This window comes from Pristiophorus japonicus, chromosome 17, assembly GCF_044704955.1.
Source record: "Pristiophorus japonicus isolate sPriJap1 chromosome 17, sPriJap1.hap1, whole genome shotgun sequence".
Lineage (NCBI taxonomy): Eukaryota > Metazoa > Chordata > Chondrichthyes > Pristiophoridae > Pristiophorus > Pristiophorus japonicus.
Window position 1 is genome coordinate 102,944,960 of NC_091993.1, and position 27,008 is coordinate 102,971,967.

The window sequence follows — 27,008 nt, forward strand, 5'->3', positions numbered from 1 at the left end:
CTCTGTGTGCGTGCTACCGCCTCTATCCCAGGTCGAGTGGCCTCACGACGCGCGCCGGGCTCGAACTACATTTGCTGGAATAGTCAGAGAGAGAGTCAGTCAGTCAGAGAGTTAGTTAGTCAGAGAGAGAGAGTTAGGGAGAGAGAGAGTTAGAGAGAGAGTTAGAGAGTCAGTCAGAGAGTTTGAGAGGGAATCAGAGAGAGAGAGAGTCAGTCAGAGAGAGAGAGAGACAGTCAGAGAGAGAGAGAGAGAGAGACAGTCAGAGAGAGAGTTAGTGAAATACCCAGTGGAAGTAGACGTTCCATGTCTCCTTTGACAGGTTGGCAGTTTATCTTAGAAGTCATTTTCTGCTTGAATGTCGGCAATCTGTGCTCTCCCCGTCGTCCCGCACCTTTCCCCGGCCTCCCGCAACGGCCGGCCCGCTGACTTCCCGGGCCGAGTTTTGACAGGAAGGTAGGACTCAGTTTTATTTTTTATTTCTTCTTGAATGTTGTTATGCTTCTTGAATGTTGTTGTGCTTTGTTTAGTGCTTTGCAAGGTCCTCTCCGCTTCCCTACCCACCCCTATCTCTGGCCGAATGGTCTCAGATGTAACTACCTGTGCTGATTTCTTAACTCTCGGCAAGAGTTTTCTGTGCGGCCACAAATGGCCACATACACTGGCCTAAGTTAGTTTGGAGCAACTATTAGTTGTCCAAAGTGGCCTAAATGGCTGGTAACGCCCCCTTTTGAAAAAAAAAACGAAACTAAAACATCCTAACTAACTCACTTACACTGGCGCAAATTCAATGTGCAAAATCAGGATTTTTAAGATACTCCGAAAAATCAAGTTGCTCCAAAAAAAACGGAAGTGTCCTTTCCTTCAACAGGCCTGTTTAATTTAATGAATACCCCAAAAATACAATTTCATCCTTAAGTGAATCATTCAAATGAAATGTGATGGTTGCTGTGGAATCAGGTACCCATGTTGTACTTACCTTTTTCCATCCATATATCGAGGTCTGGCAATGTATTCACACTGTACTGGCCCCAGTATAGCAGACACAAGGTGAATAAACCACGGGTAACTTATCAGTGAGTTGAATGTATTTATATCAAGATGAAGCAAGCCACTGGATCTTTCTGAAACTCCAAGCACCACTGGGCATGTGCAGGCTTGCATGTCCATGCGAGGAAGAAACCTGGAGTGCCAGTCCGTATCGTGTGACGGTTGCGGGCAAAATGCCAGTATTTATATCATTCACTTGTGCACTATCTCTACTAATTGCTGCTGTTAGCACTGTAACTATAATGTATGTAGCACTCAAATCACTGACTCCACACAGATTGATGTTGTAGTAACTGCTGTGACCTTGGTCCTTTATTGTGTAACTCCAGAGTGCCGGTCAGGTGTGGTGGTCTGCCTTTTATACTGTGTCTCGCAGGTACTTTTGGGTCTCCCATCACAGTGCCCCTTGTGGCGCACCATTGTAACTATACATTTAATGTACATGGACAATACAGAACATCTCACTCCCCCCGCCCCAGTTCCAAAAGCAAATTGGCGGTAACCTCGGCCTGGTTCGTCCTGGTTGATTTGTGAGTGTGAGTCCATTACCATCCACTTCTCTCTTCTCCCCCATGTAGAGATTATGCTTGCGATCCGGTGCAAGCATGTGGTATTTGCAGTCCTTACATGGGTGATACAAGTACACAAACATAATCTCCAGTAGAAAGCAGGTACACATGGACAGTACATTTGTATGCATTGAAGAGTTATATGAAAAGGTTGCAGGTACACTGAACAGTTATTAAATCCCAGCTCCACTGGGTGAGGTATGGTGGCGGCATACTGCCCCTTTTTGCCCGAGGTAATGGGCTGCGCTGATACAGGGTATGGCAACTGGTGCGTTGCCTCTGTTCTCAGAAAATAGTTGCCTTTTGCGGCTTGTCTGCAGCCGCTGAACAATTGCATAAATCACATAAAATCAGAAATCGCATTAATCCATTAGTGATGTTAGTCACAGATCCATTAACCCTTTTAACTGTGCATTGTGATATTAACTCTTTTCACCAATCATCTCAATCATTTTAATCATTTTAGCATCAAAATATTAACTCTTGTCATAAATCACGTCATCATACAAATCACAGTAATCATTTTGACTCATCTTGCCCTTACAAAAGTCTCTTTGTGGGGACCGCCAATGGTATAAGGCCCCTTTAAGACCCCCGGGTACATTTCCCTTTTAAGACGCCATTTTGGGCGCCGCCATTTTAGGTGCTCTGCTGGTGGCTGCCTGCCTTTCTCTGTAGAACTCTGCTGCCACGAGGCTCGCCGCCATCTTGAACTCGCTGTGCTGCAGCCTGCTCTCCCTCTCTCTCTCCCCGCAAACAGCTGGCGACCAAAACGGCCCAGAAGAGCGCTCCGGCTACGGGCGGAGTGAAGAAACCTCATCGCTACAGACCCGGCACCGTGGCTCTGAGGGATATCCGCCACTACCAGAAATCCACCAAACTGCTGCCTGCTCTCCCTCTCTCTTCTCCAGCTCGGTCAGCGCTGCTGCTGGTTCCAGCGCCTCTTTCTCACTCTCAGACTTTTCAGGGGAGAGTCGACGGCCACCGCTGCTCTGCCCAACCCCACACACGCTTCCTTCGCTGCCATCCGATCCGAAGGTGGAGGCCTCCTCTGCCTGTGAACACGGGGTACAGCGGTCTGTGGAGGAATGAAGTCTTCCCATCTCCCACGGACCTAGCGTCGGCTCATCGCCTGCAATGATCCACAAAGGTAAACCGTGCGTCTCGCCACCGTGAGATACCTGCACATCCACTCTGCCAAGAACAGGTATCAGTTCCCTGGTGTAGGTGCGCAGCTTCGCCGTGACCGGGACCAGCTTGGGTCGTGCAGCTGGGTTGATCCACAGTTTCTCAAAAGTTTCCTGACTCATCAGCGACTGACCCGACCCCGTGTCCACTTCCATACTCACTGGGACTCCGTTAATCTTGACTTCCATAATCACTGGGGCCGAATCGTCGGTACATGTATACAGTCCAAATGCATCATCTTCTTCTACCTGGGGCTGGGATGCCAGTCGAGCCAAACCGCAATGCTCCTCGCTGGACAGCAGATCATCTACCATCTCCTCAGCCACACGGTGAGTCGTTTTTCTTTTGCACATACGCTGAAGGTGGCCTTTCGTGTGGCAGGTATTGCACGTATACTCCGCAAACCTGCACCGGTGAGCCCCATGGCTTCCTCCGCAGCGCCAGCATGGTGCTACTCGATTAGCCCCCCTCGGCGGACTCTGAATTCCAGGACCCTGAGGTCCGTGCTCTCTGCCCTGGGCAGAGCCACGTTCTGCAGTTTTGTCCGTGACGGGCGCTATCCTGTGAATAGTACCTGCCGGGTTCGAGACCGTGTGGATCATCTGCCTAGTCCTGCAAGTCGAGGTCATAAATGCCCGGCTGATGTTGATGGCTTGCTGCAGGCTGACTGTAGGTTCAGTAGATAGCAGCTTGTGAAGGAGACCCTCATAGCCAATCCCCACAACAAAAACGTCTCACGACGCCTCGTCAAGGTGTGTGCCAAAATCGCACGGCCCTGCAAGTCTCCTGATGTCCGCAGCATATTTGGTGACATCCTGGCCCTCAGGTCTGCAGTGGTGGTAGAATTTGTACCTGGCCGTGAGGATGCTCTCCTTCGGTTTCAGTTGGTTACGAATGAGTTCAATCAGCTCCTCATATGACTTGTCCTTGGCGCTCGCGGGTGCCAGCAAATCCCTGACGAGACGTAAACCTCCTCGCCACAACTGGACAGCAATATCACCTTACGCTTCTCTATCAGTGCGTTCGTGTCCCCTGTCAGGTCGTTTGCTATAAAATAGTACTAAAGCCTTTCCGTAAAGGCATCCCAGTCATTGCCCTCTGTGAAATCCTTTAGCGTGCCCAAAGTAGCCATGGTTGCGTGAAGAGCTCGTCCGTGTCCTTGTCGCCAATTTGTAATGGATGTAGCACTCAAATCACTGGCTCCACACAGTCTGGTGTTGTAGTAACTGCTGTGACCTTGGGCCTTTATTGTGTAACTCCAGAGTGCCCTTCAGGTGTGGTGGTCAGCCTTTTATACTCTGTCTCGCAGGTACTTTCGGGTCTCCCACCATAGTGCCCCTTGTGGCGCACCATTGTAACTATACATTTAATGTACATGGACAATACATAACAGTAACAATAATATAAGGGTTTACAGTTCTACTTCCTCAAAGAACAGTTAAAGCTCAGGAGGTTGACATTTCTTTGTGTGCTGTTTTAATTAAGTTGTAAGATCATTTACTTGATCACTTATTAACCAGATTACTAAAAATAGCGCAGGTTTTGAGTTGAATAGAATACCAAGCCCCAGGTGTCTTTCATTTTCCTATTTGTAAGCAGAAATCGCACAGTTTTTGTCTTGCCTGCTGTGATAACTGAGCAATAATAAAGATGCTGGTGGACTGATTTTTAATAACAACGCTGACGGTGATGGAAATCTCCTACATTCTGACCGTAGGTATAACATGCTGTACCACTGCACTTGGATTTTAAAAGGCCAAATTCACCCTTATTTATAATTAGGGACAAGATGTTTTCTTTGCTTCTGGCAAAGCCAAACTGCTTTTTCAGAATGAATGCACTTTATACAGGTTTCGTTGGGAATATTGAAGGCTCAGTTACACCCACGCTTGCTCTGATTTCATAAAAAGAAATAATAAGATAGCCAAACCTTCACACATGAATATGTCATAAGTAAAATGTCACAGTTTATAAATACAACTTATTAAAACAGTTACTTTTTAAGTCAAATAAGCAATCTATATTTTATTGGACACTGAATTGGTATTATAAACCAGGCTAGTTAATTGAATTGTCATTTTCTGAAATTGTCATTGTCATGAAAGTCATTTTCTGTCACTAATAACTATTTCCTACTTTCAGTTAGTCTTCTCAGATTATAGTTAAGCATGTACCAGCTGCTCTATCCTTCGAAACCTCCAATTAGTTTTCCCCATCTGTACAATGGAAGAACTTCAGTAAGGTTGCAATGATTTTTCAATTGACACCAGTCTATTGCCTATGCTTTTATTGCCAGTAGGAAGCAAATGTTATTGGGTAGAAAAGTGTGACAATATTCAGGTGTTCAACTTCCAACTCTGCGTTATCACATAATAAGGTAAATCTTTTGGGAGGACCTTTGGGTGGCCTTAGAGAGGGTGCAGAAAAGATTTACGAGAATAATTGCATGGATGAGAGACTTCAGTTACTTGGATAAACAGGAGAAGGTTGAGAGGAGATTTGATCGAGGTGTTCAAAATCATGAGGGGTCTGGACAGAGTAGTTCGAGAGAAATTGTTCCCTTTGGCAGAAGGGTCAAGAACCAGAGAACACAGATTTAAGGTGATTGGCAAAAGAACCAAAGGCTACATAAGAAAAAACTTTTCCATACAGCGCGTGGTTAGGATCTGTCATTGAAAGTTGGCATACAGGTACAGCAGGCGGTGAAGAAGGCAAATGGCATGTTGGCCTTCATAGCCAGAGGATTTGAGTACAGTTGTACAGGGCCTTGGTGAGGCCACACCTTGAATATTGTGTAAGTTTTGGTCTCCTAATCTGAGGAAGGACATTCTTGCTATTGAGGGAGTACAGCGAAGGTTCACCAGACTGATTCCCGGGATGACAGGACTGACATAAGAAGAAAGACTGGATCGACTAGGCTTATATTCACTGGAATTTAGAAGAATGAGAGGGAATCTTATAGAAACATATAAAATTCTGACGGGATTGGACAAGTTAGATAGAAATATAGAAACATAGAAATTAGGTGTAGGAACAGGCCATTTGGCCCTTCGAGCCTGCACCGCCATTCAATAAGATCATGGCTGATCATTCAACCTCAGTACCCCTTTCCTACTGGATGCAGGAAGAATGTTCCCGATGTTGGGGAAGTCCAGAACCAGGGGTCACAGTCTAAGGATAAAGGGTAAGCCATTTAGAACCGAGATGAGGAGAAACTTCTTCACTCAGAGAGTTGTGAGCATGTGGAATTCTCTGTTATATATGCAACACTATGTAACCAGCATTCTACCGCCACCAGAGGGCGTATCTGTTGGAGTCACAAGGGATCCCAGCATCCCTTGGGAGCACTGTATATAAGTAGGTCTCCCTTGCTGTACCAACACTCTGGAGTTAGAATAAAAAGACTAAGGTCACATTTACTTACGTCTACAGTACTCAGTTACATGCTTTATTCGAGACATAACATTCTTTCCCACAGAAAGTTGTTGAGGCCAGTTCGTTAGATATATGCAAAAGGGAGTTAGATGTGGCCCTCACAGCTAAAGGGATCAAGCGGTATGGAGAGAAAGCAGGAATGGGGTACTGAAGTGCATGATCAGCCATGATCATATTGAATGGTGGTGCAGGCTCGAAGGGCTGAATAGAAACATAGAAACATAGAAAATAGGTGCAGGAGTAGGCCATTCGGCCCTTCTAGCCTGCACCGCCATTCAATGAGTTCATGGCTGAACATTCAACTTCAGTACCCCATTCCTGCTTTCTCGCCATACCCCTTGATCCCCCTAGCAGTAAGGACCTCATCTAACTCCTTTTTGAATATATTTAGTGAATTGGCCTCAACAACTTTCTGTGGTAGAGAATTCCACAGGTTCACCACTCTCTGGGTGAAGAAGTTCCTCCGCATCTCGGTCCTAAATGGCTTACCCCTTATCCTTAGACTGTGACCCCTGGTTCTGGACTTCCCCAACATTGGGAACATTCTTCCTGCATCTAACCTGTCTAACCCCGTCAGAATTTTATATGTTTCTATGAGGTCCCCTCTCATTCTTCTGAACTCCAGTGAATACAAGCCCAGTTGATCCAGTCTTTCTTGATAGGTCAGTCCCGCCATCCCGGGAATCAGTCTGGTGAACCTTCGCTGCACTCCCTCAATAGCAAGAATGTCCTTCCTCAGGTTAGGAGACCAAAACTGTACACAATACTCCAGGTGTGGCCTCACCAATGCCCTGTACAACTGTAGCAACACCTCCCTGCCCCTGTACTCAAATCCCCTTGCTATGAAGGCCAACATGCCATTTGCTTTCTTAACCGCCTGCTGCACCTGCATGCCAACCTTCAATGACTGATGTACCATGACACCCAGGTCTCTTTGCACCTCCCCTTTTCCTAATCTGTCACCATTCAGATAATAGTCTGTCTCTCTGTTTTTACCACCAAAGTGGATAACCTCACATTTATCCACATTATACTTCATCTGCCATGCATTTGCCCACTCACCTAACCTATCCAAGTCGCTCTGCAGCCTCACAGCATCCTCCTCGCAGCTCACACTGCCACCCAACTTAGTGTCATCCGCAAATTTGGAGATACTACATTTAATCCCCTCATCTAAATCATTAATGTACAGTGTAAACAGCTGGGGCCCCAGCACAGAACCTTGCGGTACCCCACTAGTCACTGACTGCCATTCTGAAAAGTACCCATTTACTCCTACTCTTTGCTTCCTGTCTGACAACCAGTTCTCAATCCATGTCAGTACACTACCCCCAATCCCATGTGCTCTAACTTTGCACATCAATCTCTTGTGTGGGACCTTGTCGAACGCCTTCTGAAAGTCCAAATATACCACATCAACTGGTTCTCCCTTATCCACTCTACTGGAAACATCCTCAAAAAATTCCAGAAGATTTGTCAAGCATGATTTCCCTTTCACAAATCCATGCTGACTTGGACCTATCATGTCACCTCTTTCCAAATGCACTGCTATGACATCCTTAATAATTGATTCCATCATTTTACCCACTACCGATGTCAGGCTGACCGGTCTACTGCTGCACCTATTTTCTATGGGATGCACTGCCTGAATGGGTGGTGGAGGCAAATTCAATCATGGCTTTCAAAAGGGAGTTGGAACATTTTTGCAGTGCTATGGGGAAAGGGTGGGGGAATGGGACGAGCTGAGAGCCAACACTGGTGCAACGGGCCGAATGGCCTTCGTCTGTGCTGTTAACATTCTATAATAGAACTACCGCTAAGAATGGATATATATGTGAAATCAATCACTTCAATTTGGCACCTATTGGCAGCTCTAGTAATTGAAATAAAACTGACTGAGGCCACTGAACCAGCTGAGCAGAACAGAAGATCGGGAGATACTACCGCCGATCCTCTCAAGAGGGAAGCGCCCTTTAGTGACTATGCTGTGACACTATCTTCTCATGGCAGACACGCTCACTCACCAGCATCTCTTCCAGTCATCAGGTTACACCACAACCAAGGCTCAACAACTGTTGTGTGTGAAACAGAGTGCCAATATTGTGTTGAAAATGAAAAAGACAATGAAGGAGATGCAGGAGAGTTTTGATGATGTGAATACAGTCCAATCGGTACGGGACCTTTAGCAATCTTGCCATTATTTTACTTGTTGTGGATGAAGGTATTCAATAATTCAAGAGTGCAGCCAGGCACTGCTGGTGGTCATTACTGTGACAAATCCCAGCAGCTATGGCAAAAGCTTATACTTGAGCTGGTACCTCAGAGGTAGAGGGCTCATCAATCACGAGCAGCCAAGTGTTTGAACTGCAACAGTCTGAAAATAGGATGATGGGTCTATTTGGCCTTCATGTGCATGCAGGTCCTTATTCTAAGTCAATAGCATGGCTAGACTGCAAGTGTATTCCAGCAAGTACACTGGAATGTAATTGGTGCTTCCTGATGAATCCACCAAGTTGCCCTTAGTATCTCAGCAGATAAAGGCAGATTCAAAATCAAAGTGTGACATCACAACCAAGCAGGTAAGTGATTGGCTGCTTGATTGATGAGTATTTTTCTTTCTTTTTTAAAAACCTTGGGCATTGGTGTAAGTTAGGAGCTGCAATTAAATAGATAAGTGATATTTATTATCTAAAGAAAACTAATTAATTAAATCAGCTGTTTGCTGAGTAGTGGGTGGGTGTGTTTTGCTAAGGTTTAGAGTTTAGTTCTACTTGATAGTTCCGAGTCTAACTAGAGGGATGGCAGTGCAGCTCAGACCCGTGGATTGCACATCCTGTGGCATGTGGGAAGTCCTGGATGCTTCGCGCAGCCGGGCCGACCATGTGTGCAGGAGGTGGCTCCAGCTTCAACAACTTGAGCTCCGTGTTTTGGAGCTTGAGCGGTGGCTAGAGTCAATACGGTACATCCGCGAGACTGAGAGCTACGTGAATAGCACGTTTCTAGAGGTGGTCACCCCTCAGCTTAACAGTGTGCAGGTAGAGAGGGAGTGGGTGACAGCCAGACTGAAGAGGACTAGGCAGGTAGTGCAGGAGTCCCCTGAGTCCATCTCGCTCCCCAACCGGTGCTCTGTTCTGAGTTTTGGTGGGGCAATGGTGCCTCTGGGGCGTGCAGCCAAAGCCAAATCCACAGCACCACAGTTGGCTCAGCTGAACGGGGCGCGGAGGGGGTGGGGGGGGAGCGGCGGGGCGATGGGAGGAAGAAGAATGGAAGAGCTATAGTGATAGGGGATTCAATAGTCAGGGGAACAAACAGGCGTTTCTGCAGCCGCAGATGTGACTCCAGGATCGTATGTTGCCTCCCTGGTGCCAGGGCGGCTGCAGGGCATTCTGGGGGGAGAGAGTGAACAGCCAGAGGTCGTGGTCCATATCGGGACCAATGACAGAGGACGAAAGAGGGATGAGGTCCTGCAGGCAGAGTTTAGGGAGCTACGAGAGAGATTAAAAAGCAGTACCTCAAAGGTAGTAATCTCCGGATTACTCCTGGTGCCACGAGCTAGTGAGTACAGAAATAGGAGGATAGAGCAGATGAATGCGTGGCTGGAGAGATAGTGCAGGAAAGAGGGCTTTAGATTCCTGGTGCATTGGGACCGCTTCTGGGGGAGGTGGGACCTGTACAAGCTGGATGGGTTGCACCTCAACAGAACTGGGACCATATCCTCACTGGGTGGGGGTTGGGGGGGGGGGGGTTTGCCAGTACTGTTGGGGAGGGTTCAAACTAGCTTGGCAGGGTGATGGGAACCTCAGACTAGATTCAGTAGGGAGGGGAGTAAAGCTGGAATTAGAAAGCAAAAATATAGAAAGTGAGTTTGAAGGACAGAGGAAACAGGAGGAAAAAAGGGTGAAAAAACAAGTTTAAAAGCTCTTTGTCTAAATGCACGTAGCATTGGTAACAACATAGATGAGTTGACGGCACAAATAGATACAAATTGGTATGATTTGATAGCCATTACAGAGATGTGGTTGCAAGATGACCAGGACTGGGAATTAAATATTCAGTGGTATTTTACAATTCGCAAGGACAGACAGAAAGGAAAAGGAGGTGGGGTAGCACTGTTAATAAAGAATGGGATCAGTGCATTAGTGAGAAACGGTATTGGCTCAGAGGATCAAGATGTTGAATCAGTTTGGGTGGAGATAAGGAATAATAAAGGGAAAATGTCGCTGGTGGATGTAGTCTATACGCACCCTAACAGTAGCTACGCAGTTGGACGGAGTATAAACCAAGAAATAATGGAGGCTTATAATAAAGAAATGGCAATAATCATGGGTGATTTTAACCTTTATGTTGATTGGACAAAACAAATTGGCCAGGGTAGTCTTGAGGAGGAGTTCATAGAGTGTATCCGGGCTAGTTTCCTTGAACGGTACGTTGCGGAACCAACCAGGGAGCAGGCTATCTTAGATCTAGTACTGTGTAATGAGGCAGGATTAATAAATGATCTTTTAGTAAAAGGAAAGAGTGACCATAATATGGTTGAATTTCAAATTCAGTTGGAGGGTGAAAAAGTTGGTTCTCAAACCAAGGTCCTAAGCTTAAATAAAGGAGACTACAAAGGTTTGAGGGCAGAGTTGGCTAAAGTGAACTGGGAAAATAAACTAAAGTATGGGACGGTTGATGAGCAGTGGCAGACATTTAAGGAGATATTTCATAACTCGCAACAAAAATATATTCCAACGAGAAGGAAAGACTGTAAGAGAAGGGATAACCATCCGTGGCTAACTAAGGAAATAAGGAGGGTGTCAAATTGAAAACAAAGGCATACAATGTGGCCAAGACTGGTGAATTAATAATGGAGAACAGTGAAATGGCGTTCAACAAATATTTTGTATCGGTCTTCAAGGTAGAAGACACTAATAACATCCCAATGGTGAATAATCAAGGGGCTATAGGGAGGGAGGAACTTAATACAATCACTTTCACTAGTGAAGTAGTACTAGGTAAAATAATGGGACTAAAGGTGGACAAGTCCCTTGGACCTGATGGCTTACATCCTAGGGTCTTAAGAGAAATGGCTGCAGAGATAGTGGCTGCATTGGTTGTAATCTACCAAAATTTCCTGGATTCTGGAGCGGTCCCAGCGGATTGGAAAACCGCAAATGTAATGCCCCTATTTAAAAAAGGAGGCAGACAAAAAGCAGGAAACTATAGACCAGTTAGCCTAACATCTGTCGTTGGGAAAATGCTGAGTCCATTATTAAGGAAGCAGTAGCGGGACATTTGGAAAAGCATGATTCAATCAAGCAGAGTCATCATGGTTTTATGAAAGGGAAATCATGTTTGACAAACTTGCTGGAATTCTTTGAGGATGTAACGAGCAGGATGGATAAGGGGGAACCAGTGGATGTGGTGTATTTTGATTTCCAGAAGGCATTCCATAAGGTGCCACATAAGAGGTTACTGCACAAAATAAAAGCTCACGGGGTTGGGGTTAATATATTAGCATGGATAGAGGATTGGCTAACTAACAGAAAACAGAGAGTCGGGATAAATGGGTCATTTTCCAGTAAACAGTAACTAGTGGGTGCCACAGGGATCGGTGCTGGGTCTGGGTCCTCAACTATTTACAATCTATATTAATGACTTTGATGAAGGGACCGAATGTAATTTAACCAAGTTTGCTGATTATACAAAGATGGGTGGGAAAGCAAATTGTGAGGAGGACACAAATAAATCTGCAAAGGGATATAAACAGACTAAGTGAGTGGGCAAAAATTTGGCAGATGGAGTATAATGTTGGAAAATGTGAGGTTATCCTCTTTGACAGAAATAATAGAAAAGCAAATTATAATTTAAATGGAGAAAAGTTGCAAAGTGTTGCAGTACAGAGGGACCTGGGGGTCCTTGTGCATGAAACACAAAAAGTTAGTATGTAGGTACAGCAAGTAATCAGGAAGGCAAATGGAATGTTGCCCTTTATTGCAAGGGGGATAGAGTATAAAAGCAGATAAGTCCTGCTACAACTGTACAGGGTATTGGTGCGGTCACACCTGGAGTATTGCGTGTAGTTTTGGTCTCCGTATTTAAGAAAGGATATACTTGCATTGGAGGCTGTTCAGAGAAGGTTCACTAGGTTGATTCCAGAGATGAGGGGATTAACTTATGAGGATAGGTTGAGTAGGTTGGGCCTATACACATTGGTGGTCAGAAGAATGAGGTGTGATCTTATTGAAACATATAAGATAATGAGGGGGCTCGACAAGGTGGCTGCAGAGAGGATAATTCCACTCATAGGGGAAACTAAAACTAGGGGACATAAAATAAGGGGCCGCCCATTTAAAACTGAGCTGAGGAGGAATTTCTTCTCTCAGAATGTTGTAAATCTATGGAATTCTCTTCCCCAGAGAGCTGTGGAGGCTGGGCCATTGAATATATTTAAGGAGGAGATATACAGATTTTTGAGCAATAAGGGAGTAAAGGGTTATGGGGAGTGGGCAGGGGAGTGGAGCTGAGTCCATGATCAGATCAGCCAAGATCTTATTGAATGGCGGAGCAGGTTCAATGGGCCGAATGTTCTTATGTTCTTATGTAGCCCCCCAATCGCAAGAGACCAAGGATGAGGAGAAGAACATTTTCACACAATCATTATCATTTTAACAGAATACGTCCCTTAGTCTTGGAAGCTCAAATATATCCCTTTATCAGCAAGAGCACACATCATCCAGTTCTGTGAATCGCTTGTTTGGAAATCTAGGTTGCATTTTCCTCTGTTATAGTTATATCTTCCCCAGCCTGTATTTTAATTTATATATAATATGAGTAAATATAATGCCATTCCACACATATTTAAAAATTCTACTTTGTAACTTTAGGCATTGTTAGATTAATCAGGAAGCACCAATTACATTTATGAGGAAAGTAAAACCTGCATTAGTACAATGACCCCATTGTGCAAACTTTGTAGCTACATCGCAGCTAATGACAGATAAAGATTAATGAAACACCCAAGATGTGTGAGGTTGAAAGAGGTGACCTTTAACAGATTAAACTCATTTAATCAATTTTCAGTACTCTAATACAGCCACATTATAATTTAATTAGCACTGCTACATCATGGCAAATGTAGAATTAATTTCTGTTAAAGTTATGTAACACAAATATGCAGATTTTGGAAACCCATAAGGTAGCTAAGCAATGATTTAACAGATAATTGAATTTTCTTTGCATCTTATATTTTCATAAAAGTCTGGCTGATTTAGTTTTGTGTATTGTGAATACTATGAAAACTTCACACAACAAAATCAGATCAGCACTCATCCAAGGAGCTGTGATTAATCAGCTTCATTAAAATAACCTGTTTTCAAACACTGACCGCTTCTGTGATTTAGAAAGTATCCTTTATTCATTTCAATAATGTGGTTTCAGAAGTTATTAAAGATGAAACATATTTTCAGACCTGTTTTGGGCTTGAGTGCTGGATAACTGACAAGTATAGAGCACTCGGGTTACAGGCTCATTGAAGTGCATTAACCTTCAGCCCATTAGCAGCTATAGGGTATTTCAGGTTCAGCCTTGTCAGGTTATTAGATGTTAACTTATTTGCTCTGAAGCTGAAACATAAATAATGTTACTCATACTGTTGTAGTTTAAATAATGTATATTATTTTGTTAACACAGAGTATGTAAAGTACTTGTAAACGTTTTAAATAAGAATATATTTTAAACATTCCGAGTTTGAAATTGGCTATCACTCTGGTTGGGGGCAGTAACCTCTCTGGCACCGGCTATTCTGTGCCCCCCGCAGAAGTCCCGCCTCGGAAGCAAAATTCGGTTTACCGCCTCTCAAAGGAAGTGGAGCGCAGTGTCGCGCACGCCACTTCCTTTCGGGGCGGGATCGGGGACGATACCCGGGGGCATCGCAGAATGCTACACGGCCTCTCTGTGTAGCGCTGTCGTGTTTCAACGTCCCATCTCTTCCGTTAAAGGGATGCTGCAAGCTCTGCAGGCCCTTTGATGGCCTCCACTGGGCCACCAGGGCTAGGGGGGTGCCGTGGCTGCAGCCCAGCACCGAAACAGAGTGTCAGGCTGCACGATCACGGCCCAGACCTTGTGACAATGTTAAACAGTGGTCCAGCTAGTAAGTTGGAAGAAAAAAAATGGCGGTGCACAGAGCAGTGCACCTCCTCTTTAAGTTTCACCCTGCAATGGGTGTGCGGCCTGGTTTGTGACCCATGAGGCTGATGCGTGCATTGTCTGTGACCGCCTCATGGACACTGGCCAATTTCCGCTGCAGAGCAGAAAGGGGCCGCCACAAGGCAAAAGGGGGTCGCCGCGCATGGTGATGACATCATCATCGATGATGAAAACCATAACCGGGTGGTGTTAGAAAGAAAACTGGCTATTTTCATGACTGAAGTAGGCTCTGAAGTGTATGAAACCTTGAAAAATGTACTTGTTCCCATCAAGCCAAAGAGCACGCCACTGACAGAGAGAACAGCACTACAGTCCTGAGCCCCTGGAAATTGCTGAAAGTTATCGTTTTGGAATACAAGATCAAAAAAGCTATCCATTCACTGTCATTTCAGGAATTTTCAGGACCGAGCATTGTGTGACTATTTTATTTGTGGGATGAAAAATGAAACACTCAGAAGGAAATTGTTGACAAACCCTAACTTGATTTTTGATTTAGCTTGTCAGACAGCTATATCGATGGATATGGCCGACCAATACTCCTGAGAATTTTGTGCCATTTTCAGTTGTCAGACATCCGATGTGAATTGCCTGCAGGTTAGAAGTAAAAGGAAAAAGCAAAATAATGCGGATGCTGGAATCTGAAATAAAAACAGAAAATGCTGGAAATCTCAGTGGATCGGATATTGCCTGATCCGCTGAGATTTCCAGCATTTTCAGAAGTAAAAGGCAGCTGGGCCCCAAGGCCTCAGCAACTGGGCAAGGTAACAGCTCATTGAAGTCATGCTAGGATAACACATTGCTCAAAGCTGTCCATATGTGAAGGCAGAGTGTTTCTTCTGCAAGAAAACAGGGCATCTTGCAAAGACGTACTGACTGAAGAATAAACCAATGTTTAATGATAGTAGAAATTGCCAGAGACTACATAGCATTGAAGAAAAGCAACAGGATGAGGAGGTTCTGTTGATGCACATCATCAGGAGCACAAGGGTATCTAACAGCGATTTGAAAAGTATCATCATCCAAGTAGACGTTGCAGGAACAAAGATACCCGTGGATATCGACACTGGTGCATCCGTGAGCATAATACCGCAATCACTATATCTCGACAAGTTGAGTGATTTTCCAGTAGAAAAGTCAAAGATAGAGCTGCTATTCAGGAGAGCAAAAACCTGTGGTAGGCCAGTGAAATACAAGGATCAGTTTCAGAGCTTGCGTCTTGTAGTAAGCCTGCCTTAATAGGTAGAAATTGGTTGGGATCACTGAAGCTGGATTGGAATGAGAATTTTCATGTTGAAACGAGATTTGCATCAAAAGATGTTGTCATCAAGCAATATCCAAGGGTGTTCCGCGAAGCAGGCAGTCCAATCCAAGGCTTCAAGACAAGTGTCAGAGTGCAGAAGGACGCTAGACCAGTTTACTGCAAGCCATGTCCCATACCATACGCACTCAAGGAGAAAGTTGAGCAAGAAATCAAAAGACTAGAAACTGAGAACATTATCACAAAGGTAGATCTAAGTAATTGGGCTGCACCCATTATTGTTGTACCTAAGTCAGATGGTAATGCTATGTCTCGGTTGCCATCCCCAGCACAAGTTACACCCAATAGGGAAGAAGTGTTCTATTTTTCATACATTGATGAACTGCCAGTCAAAGCTGAAGAGATTGGTAGAGCAACCAAACTTGACCCAGTTAGGTAAAAGATGTATGATTAAATAGCAAATGGCTGGCCAAATCAGGTATCAGAGAAAGATAGTCATCCATGTTTCGTTCATACGAATGAATTATCAGTGGATAAAGATTGTATCATGTGGGGTGCAAGAGTAGTTATCCCAAATAAGTTCAGGTTCAAATTAATAGATCTTCATGGCCAGCACCTGGGAATGTGCTTGACCAAGAGTTTTGCACACAGTTACTTATGGTGACCAGGTCTAGATAAAGATATAGGGGTTGAAATTGATCAAAGGCAAGTTCCGCCCATTTAATATCGCAAAGACCACTAAGATCCTGGTAGTACTTAAGGTGGAACTTTGGTTAAAAAAAGAGGAAAAAAGTGCCCGGCGGCAAAAACACAGATTCTGAGCAGTAGAGGGTGGTAGGGGGGGGATCCTGGATGGCAAATGAAATCCTGGAGAACGTTACGCCAAGGTTGGAGTCGGGCCTAGGGAGGGGGGGGGGTGAACACACAAAATAAAATGTTCAAAAAATAAAAAACAGAAAATCACAAAACCTTCAGAGGACCCTTTAACACAAAATCACTACAAAAGAAGTAAAAACAAAATCTCACTTACCCTTTCTTGCAGATCTTCAGACCTACCGCCCAGGTAATACATGCTTTCCATGTGGCGGTCTTTTCTCCTGCAAGGGTGGAGGACAGCTCGGATGAATCTCGGGCGGGAGCGGTCGGGAGGACTTTTTTCAGCGTTGCACGTCGGCACACGCCAGCGGATGCTCCCCAGCGGTCCTTCCAAACCGCTGGCGTGAGGGCCTCACCAATCTCGCATGGAGGGGAGTGCGCCAAGAAAATGGGGAGACCACTGAGAAAACTCAGCGGCAGCCAGCAGTAAGTCCATCAATTTTGGCCCCATAAAGTACATCGTTAGTCAGTGTACTACACGTCAATCGGTAAGCAAGAAACCACCATCAGTACCATTACAGCCATGGAAATGGCCTCCCAGGGTGTGGCAAACATTACATGTAGATTTTGCTGAGCTAGAAGGACAGCAACTGTTCATTGTGAATGATACACATTTGAAGTGAGTAGAGGTGTTTCCGATGTGGAGAATAACATGTAAAACACTAGATGTGAAGATTGTTTTCTTCATGTGGCCGCCCAGAAGAAATTGTGACTGATAATGGGCTGCAATTTTTTGAGCAGTAACGGTGTGAATCATACCAAGGTTCCACCATACCACCCTGTTTTAAATAGTGCAGCAGAGCGCACTGTACAAATTGTAAAACATGCCTTCATCAAGCAAAGATTGGATCCAAATCCAATGAAACGGCAGTTGTCATTGGACCACAAATTGGCTAATTTTCTGATTACTTATCGTAATATTCCTCATACAACAACTGGTAGAATACCAGCAGAGTCGTTTCTCAAACAACAACCAGTTGTTGTTAAAGCCGGAATTGGCACAGTCAGTTGAAGAGAAACAATTAAGACAGAAAGAGAGTCATTATAGAAGTAGAGTAAAAGAGAGAATTGTGAAATTGAATTAGAAGGTGAGAGTGAAGAACCATCACTATAAATGGTTAAAGTGGTTACCAGCAAGAGTAGTGAAGATATGTGGCCCTCACACATATTTGATGAAGATGTTTGATCATGTCAGTTTAGGTTTGTTCACATTGATCATATTTTACCTACAGATGTGGAAGGAATTTGAAAGTTGGAATGATTCTATTATTTCTGATGAGTCAGATAGTGTTGTTACAAGTAGAGCACCAGTCGCAAATCCTGCATCAAATGTACTAGAAACAAGTCCAAGGGAGAGTCAGAATTTAAATCTGAGTCTGAGTCAGGCAGACAAACAGTCTGAAGTTGTAGAGAGTCAAAATGTAAATCAAGGGTTGCCCTTGGAGAAAAGCTCTTCTTAGACTCAGCCTAGAATGAGTCTAAGTTCAACACCAAGTTTGGAAAGTTCGGTTCGAGAGCGAAGGTATCCTCTTTGAATCAGAAAACCAGTGGTTAAGTTTGATTTGTAAATATGGAAAAACAAGTCCATATCTTTTGTTGTGTATAACCATGCAAGTTATGTATGATGATTATTTTGTTATGATTACTTTTTCATTATGGAGGGAGAGCTCCCCCTAGTGGACTACTGCTCCACCTAGTGGATTACTGTGGTAATGCAACTGCTGATATATACAATAAAAAGATCATGTGACAGGGTCACATGGCAAGTTCCTATGGAGCCATCTTGTGTGTAGTGTGCTTAGTGATGTCGTAACGAATATATCGCGGTGATCAAGCATAGGACATCTGTTTCAATATATTAAAACTGCTGGATTCAACTGAAGTCCTAGTGGTGACACACCCAGTGCCACTTATATTACCCTTCTCCTCTCAAATAGCAGTAGTTATGACAGTAAAGATACACAGTAAATTGCTGAATTATGTGAACACTCATCATCATCATCATAGGCAGTCCCTCGAATGAGGATGACTTGCGTCCACATGAGTTCACAAATGTTTCAGTGAAGGACCCAATGTTCCAGTCCTGAACTCCAATTGAGGGGGTGGAAGATGCCTGGGCGTGGATTTTTTTAACGTGTGGTGACCATTGCACATCAGCCAGCACATGGGCTTGACAAAGCTAGGCCTTTATCCAGTGGCAAGGGTTAACCAGGATGACTGGAGACTTGCGCTGCTGCACGGACCTAGTGCGCGCACATATCGCAGTGTGGGCTGGGCTGTGCTGCCCCTGGGCCCTCGGCCCTTCTGCGCCCCGTACCCTCATTCGCCGTACCTCCGCCACGATTTCTTGCCACTCCTCCACCACATACACCCGCTGCAGCTCCGCCACGATCCCTCACCACTACACTACACAAAAGATGGCTCTACGGGAACTTGCCGCACATGATCCTTTTATTATATACATCAGCGGTTGCATTACCACAGTAGGATTTATCACATCACTGGAGTAAAGAATTGCTGAAAGAGAAAAATCAAAAAACTCAAAGACAAAAAGGTTTAGGTATTCTCCAAATAATTGAGAGGAGATTGTCTTACAGACAATCATCAAAAATGAAAGACAGTTTAAAATGGGATAAAAAGAACATTTTGATTTGAAATGAGCAAAAGGCTGAGCTATCAAATCTGAAGATTAAAGGCTAAAGAAAAGCTCATCTACAGAACATTCTGATCTACTCATCAATCAGAGGCCACAGAACAAAGCAAGCATTACTTACCAAAAGAAAAAGAGGCAGGGATCTTAGCATCTGCCACCAATTTTACTCATGAATCAATGAGAACATTTGGTGGATTGAGCAAATTTATGCTGAAACTCCAGTGCCACAGTCTAGCTGTAGAAAATGAATCCACTCGGGTAGATTGAGTGGTGTTGTCCCCTTTTATGTTGCACAATAGTTCCGCAAGAAAATAACATTAATTTATACGCATGTACATGCACAGATAATTACAACATTAAAAAAAAATGTAAACAGTGGAGCTACAAGGGTAAACTGAGAGATATATAAAGGTGTAGTTTGCTGACTTTGGGGAAGTGGAAGTCGATCATGAGTTAACTCGCAGTTCTTACTGGTATGTCATCTGATTTATTTGAATCTGGGCAGGCCTGAAATCTACCCTGAGAAATGCCTGGTTTAGGCTGTGTTCCAAATTAAATGGCATAATTTCACTCGCTTATAGTGCCAAACAAAAGTCATCTTTCAGACCAGCTGTGGATAAATCCAACCTCTGGTGTTTATTATTAATGTGGTAAGAGAGGACTCGGAGACAGAAAGCCTCAGCTTTTTGTCAATAAAATGATTCTGCCACTCATTAAAACTGAAGCCCGATCGGAGTCAGCAGAATGAAAGACAGAAATTCAAAGGCAGTATCACTCAATCTCACAGGAAGATAGGAACAAGCGAAGGCTATTCAATCCCTCGAGCCTGTTCCACTATTCCACTGGATCACAGCTGATCTGTATCTTTACCAGCCTTTGCTTCATATCACTTGATACCCTTTCCTAACAAGAATCTATTGATCTCTGTTGAAAATTTCAATTGACTCAGCAGCCACGGCTTTTTGGGACGAGAGTTCCAGATTTCCACTACCCTTGGTATGAAAAAGTGCTTCCTGATTGCACTCCTAAATGGCCTGGCTATAATTTTAAGATTATATGCCTTTGTTCTGTATCCCTCCACCAAAGGAAGTAGTTTCTCTGTGTCTACTCTATCAAAACCCTTAATCAGACTGCAAAAGCTTCAGAAACGGTCATAAAGCTGAGATCGGAGGGTAATCTGAGAACCCAGGAATCCATTCTGTTCCTTTCCACTTTTCCTAGATTGTAAATAGAATCTTCCAGTGCTCAATAACGTAGAGATTCTTTGTGCTTCATAACCTGAGTTAATCAATAAACCATTTATTTGGGTGAAAATCTCTACTGTACAGTGTTTATTTGAACAGATATCGACACACAAATTGATTGGTGTTTAAAGATAATGGTTGTGGTACATTTGAAGTAACCATGTAGAGATTAAGAACAGTTAATGGTACAACCTCAAGGAAATAAGCACTTGGCAAAAAGGCAAGAGGTCAGTCCCAGCAAGCTTGTAATATCAGTGTAATATTGTAGTCATTTAAACCAGATTCTGATATCAAATGATATCTGATTTTTTTTTTTACTAGCTTTTGTCACGTGTTGTCTCCTCTCTACTCTCTGTGCTTTTCAAAGCATAGCTAGCTCAAACTAGTATGTAACCACGTCTATATAGCTTAGTTTCCCAGTGTCCATTCACGTGTGCATTTTGGCTGCCGCTCCGGACCCGAGTCCATCATTTCTATTTCCCCGTTTCTCTCCCTTTTTCCTTTTTATTTCTCTTTACTCCTCCCGACATCATGCCTCCTTTTTTTTCTCCACCCTTGGGTAATCTACCCTCAGAAACTCCAATTCTTCAGTACTCATCGGCATAGAAATTTGCCTCCTTTGCATCTCCCTTTACCGTCTTTGCAGGGGGTGGGGGGGGAGATGAGGGGATAACAGGGCGCTACCAGTTTTGTAACTGTACGCGCCAAGAGTACTGACGCCCGTGAAATTCCTGTCCAGGTTTGTGGCGGCGGTAACCCCTCGTGTCAGATCTCCTGTGCCCGGAGATCATGATGTCATCACGCTGCACATCGCCCTGGATAGCGCCCTGGACCCGAACTTCAGTTCCACCAGCTGCAGCATTGCCGGGTGACAACACCGACTGCTGCAGGAGGTGTTTGTAGGGAGGCCGGGTGCTTGGGGAGTGGTATTTAAAGGTGGTAATGGTTGCGTCCATGCAAAATGTTTCTGGATCCCTTACTTCAATTTTTCAGCAGTTTCTTCGGCCGCGATTGATCAGCACTGCACTCTGCTACTGTGCTTGGGGCTGATCGTCATGGATCATGGCTGCCATTGGCAATGAGGGACCTCGTTTCAATGCAGAACCCGCAGCGATGGCCCTTCCCCTTAAGGTAGGGAATGAGCCTCTGTTCCCAGCAGCGCTGCATCGCTATTGCCCTTCTTACCAGCTTTCGTGCTCCAAGGGAAGTGGTTGCACTCCACTTCCTTCCTGGAGCGCTAAATCAGAAATCCCTCGAGTAGAGCCCGGCGATACATTTGCACTACCGTAAAAGTTACCATCCCAAACGGGGCGCTACGCAATTTCTCCCCCACCATCATTCCTACTCTCCTGCTGCCATCCCAGGCTTAACTCCCTCTTAAATAATCCTACAGTTTCACTCTGTGCCTGTCTCGGCATCCTCCGAAAGGCCCATCGAGGCACTTGTCGATGCTTCCTAATGAGCAGCGCCCCCAATTGCCCCATCCTATTCTCCCCGCGCCCTTCCCACCCTGCACGTCTACCAGGAGCTAATCTTGCCAACCTCCTTCCCGTTCCTCCCAGCTCTGACCCTGCGGACTCTGGTTGAGGGGTGATGACATCTTTGCCCTTAATGAAGCTTCCCCACCTGGCGATAATTTCCATCATTTGCCCCCCTCAACCTGCCTCAGTGCTTGTGCAGCCCTTATCTCTAAATCACACTCTCTATTGACTCCCTACTCCTCTGGCAACTTCTCCTTTGAGCATCTCACCTTGTTCCAACTTTCACGTCTCTCTTTTAAAATCCTTGTTCTGAATCGCCCACCCACGTATCGCACAAAGTTCCTAACTGGGATATCTTCTCTGCTTTCCTCCCTATGTCTCAGCACCATGTGACTTCACATCCTGGGTGATCTCAACTTTCACCTCAACTCATTTTGCTGTCCCTCCTCTGATTTCACTTCCCTCCTTTCCTCCCTAAATCTCGCCCTCCATATGAACTCTCTTACCCATATACACGGCCACCCCCTCAAACTTGTCATCTCACATGGCCTCGGAATCCTCAACATAAATATCACTGATAATGCAACTTCTGATCATTTCCTTATATCACTTGATACCCATATTCCCCTTCCTCCTTCCAACCCCACTTCTTTCTGTGTCTACTCCTGGAAAAATCATTCCCTCAAGTCTTTTACCACAACACTTTCAAATTCCCAACTATCGAAGCTGTGGCCTACAATTCATGACCATTTCTGCAGCTACTGATTCTTTAAATCACACTCTCCACCATCTTTGATGCCCTTGTCTCCATTAAAAACCATTGCATTCTCTCACCCTAGTCATTCCCCCTGCTATACCCCTCATCTCTGCTCCCTTAAATCAAAGGGATGTAGATTTGAATGTCATTGGCGCACAACTGATTTAACCATCCAGCACCAGATCTGGCTGGATTGCATAAAACATTATCGGGTCCGGTTCTCCATCCCTAAAACTGCTCACTATTCTAAGATCATCCAGGAAGGCAAAGACAATACCCAGCTTCTCTTCGCCACCACAACCCATCTTCTGAAACCACCACCCCCTGCCTCCTCCTCCCTCACCTCCAACAATAAGTGCGAGGAACTTATGTACTTTTTTGTTACAAAGATCAAGACCATATGTTCAGCTGACTCTGCTGCTTCCCTCACTTCCCCTAGCCCATTGGGCCTAATTTCCTCCAAGGTTACCCCTACCTTAATCCTGAATTTGCACATTTCTCTAGTTTCTCTCCTCATGTCCACTCAGAGATCATCTTGTCGATTAGACCCATCTCCTGCTCTCTCAACACTATTCCCACTAAACAGCTGACCACCCAACTTCCCATCCTGGTTCCCATGTTAGCAAATATTGTTAACGGTTCGCTCACCTGAGGTACTGTACCCCTCTCCTTCAAATCTGCCGTCATTACCTCTCTCCTCAAAAAACAACCCTTGACCACTCTGTCCTTTCAAACTACTGCCTCGTCTTCAACCTCCCTTTCCTCTCCAAAGTCCTTGAACATGGTGTCGCCTCTCAAATCTGTGCCCATCTTTCCTGGAACACTACATTTGAATCCCTCTAATCAGGTTTTTAAAAGTGCTATATAAATGCAAGTTGTTGTTGTTGATGATGAATTTTATCAAATACACAGCAAGGAACATTCTGCAAAAAAAATTAAACACAGCTTGCAATATTTTATTGCCACTAAACCTGTCAATAATGGAGCTCAATTGAATCTTTTAGGCATAATGGCCTTGCCACTGCAGAATAAATCACATGAGAGGCATGTACCCAGCACAGCAGCATTTCAAAGTTTAGCTGATTTCTCTTCATTATGTTCATCATTTAATGGCTTCATAAGTGGCTCAAGTGGCTTATTATGATTAGCTCTCTCATTGCACATCTATTGTTGCACATTCATATCAATGAACGTACTATAGCAATGATTTGGATGAGGGGACCAAATGTTAAATATCCAAGTTTGTTGATAATACAAAGAAGCTAGGTGGGGATGTAAGTTATGAGGAAGATGCAAAGAGGCTTCAAGGAGATATAGACAGGCTAAGTGCGTGGGCAAGAACATAGCAAATGGAATATAATGTGGAGAAATGTAAAGTTATCCACTTTGGTAGGAAAAATAGAAAAGCAGAGTATTTTTTAAATAGTGAGAGATTGGGAAATGTTGATGTTCAGAGGGACCTGGGTGTCCTTGTACACGAATCACTGAAAGTTGACATGCAGGTACAGCAAGCAATTAAGAAAGCAAATGGTATGTTCGCCTTTACTACAAGAGGATTTGGATATAAGAGTAAAGACATCTTACTGCAATTATATGGGGCCCTAGTGAGACCACACCTGGAGTATTGTGTACAATCACCAGACTGATTCCTGGGATGGTAGATTATTCTATGAGGAGAGATTGAGTAGACTAGGCCAGTATTCTCTAGAGTTTAGAAGAATGAGAGGTGATCTAATTGAAACATACACAATTCTTACAGGGCTAGACAGGGTAGATGCATGCAGGATGATTCCCCTGGCTGGGGAGTCTAGAACCAAGGGTCACAGTCTCAGAATAAGGGGTCAGCCATTTTGGACTGAGATGGGAAGACATTTCTTCACTCAGAGGGTGGTGAATCTTTGGAATTCTCTACCTCAGATGTCTGTGGAAGCTCAGTCATTGAGTATATTCAAGACAGATATCGATAGATTTTTGGATATTAAGGGAATCAAGGGATATGGGGATAGTGCAGGAAAGTGGACTTGAGGTAGAAGATCAGCCATGATCTCATTGGATGGCAGAGCAAGCTCGAGGGGCCGAATTGCCTACCCCTGTTCCTATTTCTTATGTTTTTATGTTCAATCTTGTACGAATTACAGTGTTTGCACTGGAATATTCCTGCAATAGTTCACAAAGTTGAAAAGTAGAGAGTTATGATGACATCATGGCCCAGCTATCAGCCTAGAGCAGGTACTGACTTTTAAAATAACTCTGCAGAACTTGGAACATGAACAGGAGGTAAGGCATGGTAACCAAGCAAGTACAAAGAAAAAGTAGGTTCCCTCACCTCTTTAAAAAAAAAATCAGGGACCCAGGAGCTCAGCGATCCTCTCCCATGAAGGACTGGCGTCAATGCAGCACAACCGCAGAATTTCATGAGACCCTGTTCAAGCCTCCAACCCAGCTCCAATAGTAAGAAGTGAGAGTGCTCAACATTGCTGCCAGCAAGCTTAGGAACTGTACTCTCGGCTAGCCTACAAAAGTAAAATACTCCGAATATTGGAAATCGGAAATAAAAACAGAAAATGCTGGAAACAGCAGGGCAGGCAGGAGCCGTGGAGAGAGAAACAGTTCATTTCGGGTCGATGAAATCTCTCCACAGATGCTGAGTGTTTCCAGCATTTTGTGCTTTTATGACCTATCGGGAGTCGGGATAAACGGGTCCTTTTCAGAATGGCAGGCAGTGACTAGTGGAGTGCCGTAGGGCTCAGTGCTGGGACCCGAGCTCTTTACAATATACATCAATGATTTGGATGAAGGAATTGAGTGTAATATCTCCAAGTTTGCAGATGACACTAAACTGGGTGGCGGTGTGAGCTGTGAGGGGGATGCTAGGAGGCTGCAGGGTGACTTGGACAGGTTAGGTGAGTGGACAAATGCATGGCAGATGCAGTAGATTGTGGATAAATGTGAGGTTATCCACTTTGGAAGCAAAAACGCAAAGACAGAATATTATCTTAATGATGGCAGATTAGGAAAAGAGGTGGTGCAACGAGACCTGGGTGTCATGGTTCATCAGTCATTGAAAGTTGGCATACAGGTACAGCAGGCGGTGAAGAAGGCAAATGGTATGTTGGCCTTCATAGCTAGGGGATTTGAGTATAGGAGCAGGGAGGTCTTACTGCAGTTGTACAGGGCCTTGGTGAGGCCTCACCTGGAGTATTGTGTTCAGTTTTGGTCTCCTAATCTGAGGAAGGACATTCTTGCTATTGAGGGAGTGCAGCGAAGGTTCACCAGACTGATTCCTGGGATGGCAGGACCACATATGAGGAGAGACTGGATCAACTGAGCCTTTATACACTGGGGTTTAGAAGGATGAGAGGGGATCTCATTGAAACATATAAGATTCTGATGGGACGGGACAGGTTAGATGCGGGTAGACTGTTCCCGATGTTGGGGAAGTCCAGAACCAGGGGACACAGTCTTAGGATAAGGGGTAGGCCATTTAGGACGGAGATGAGGAGAAACTTCTTCACTCAGAGAGTTGTTAACCTGTGGAATTCCCTGCCGTAGAGAGTTGTTGATGCCAGTTCATTGGATATATTCAAGAGGGAGTTAGATATGGCCCTTACGGCTAAAGGGATCCAAGGGTATGGAGAGAAAGCAGGAAAGGGGTACTGAGGGAATGATCAGCCATGATCTTATTGAATGGTGGTGCAGGCTCGAAAGGCCGAATGACCTACTCCTGCACCTATTTTCTATGTTTCTATGTTTCTATTAGTGCCTTGCTATTCTCCATGCTTCCTCATGCCAGGTTGCTAACTCCTGACTCCAGCACACCTCGTGCTTTTCCCACTGAGTGCTTAACTGAGTGCTTCAAATAATATGCTCAACATGTAAAATCACAGGTGTGGTCAGCACTGAACAATAACAGCTGATGCATATTGAACATTATCGGTTTTTGGTGAGTGAGTGGAACGCTGGATTGTCAACAGAAGCAAGCTGACAATTTTAATGAGATTCCGTAAGCGCTCCATTTCAATACAGCTCAAATGGATCTAAATCGTAGGTTTTTCAAAAGCTGCTTCTTGTGGTAGGCATCATTGATTCAGAAAAAATATTGCACAGGAAGAAAAAAAATGAAATTGGTGTCGTTAACAAAGCAGTGACAGAGTTAATCCCCATGAGGAAACAGGCCAAGGCTGCTTCTGCGTGGGTGAGCAAGTGACTGGAGATGAGGTGTGCGTGACAGAATAGACGTTTAAAAATCAGTCAGTGAATACGTACTGTAGATGGAAGGAGTGGAGATGGGGTAAGCGAGCTGGCAGCCA

The 27,008-nt window shown here is 44.5% G+C and overlaps 1 long non-coding RNA gene across 2 annotated transcripts in view; it reads left to right on the top strand.

Moving 5' to 3' along the window:
• The first annotated feature begins 227 nt into the window (after positions 1-227).
• Positions 228-27,008, top strand: part of LOC139228248 (uncharacterized) — a 98,433-nt gene continuing 71,652 nt past the window's right edge. For both annotated transcript variants that reach the window (XR_011587535.1, XR_011587536.1), the window contains exon 1: positions 228-453. This is a non-coding gene — a long non-coding RNA (uncharacterized lncRNA). The remainder of the gene's footprint in view (positions 454-27,008) is intronic.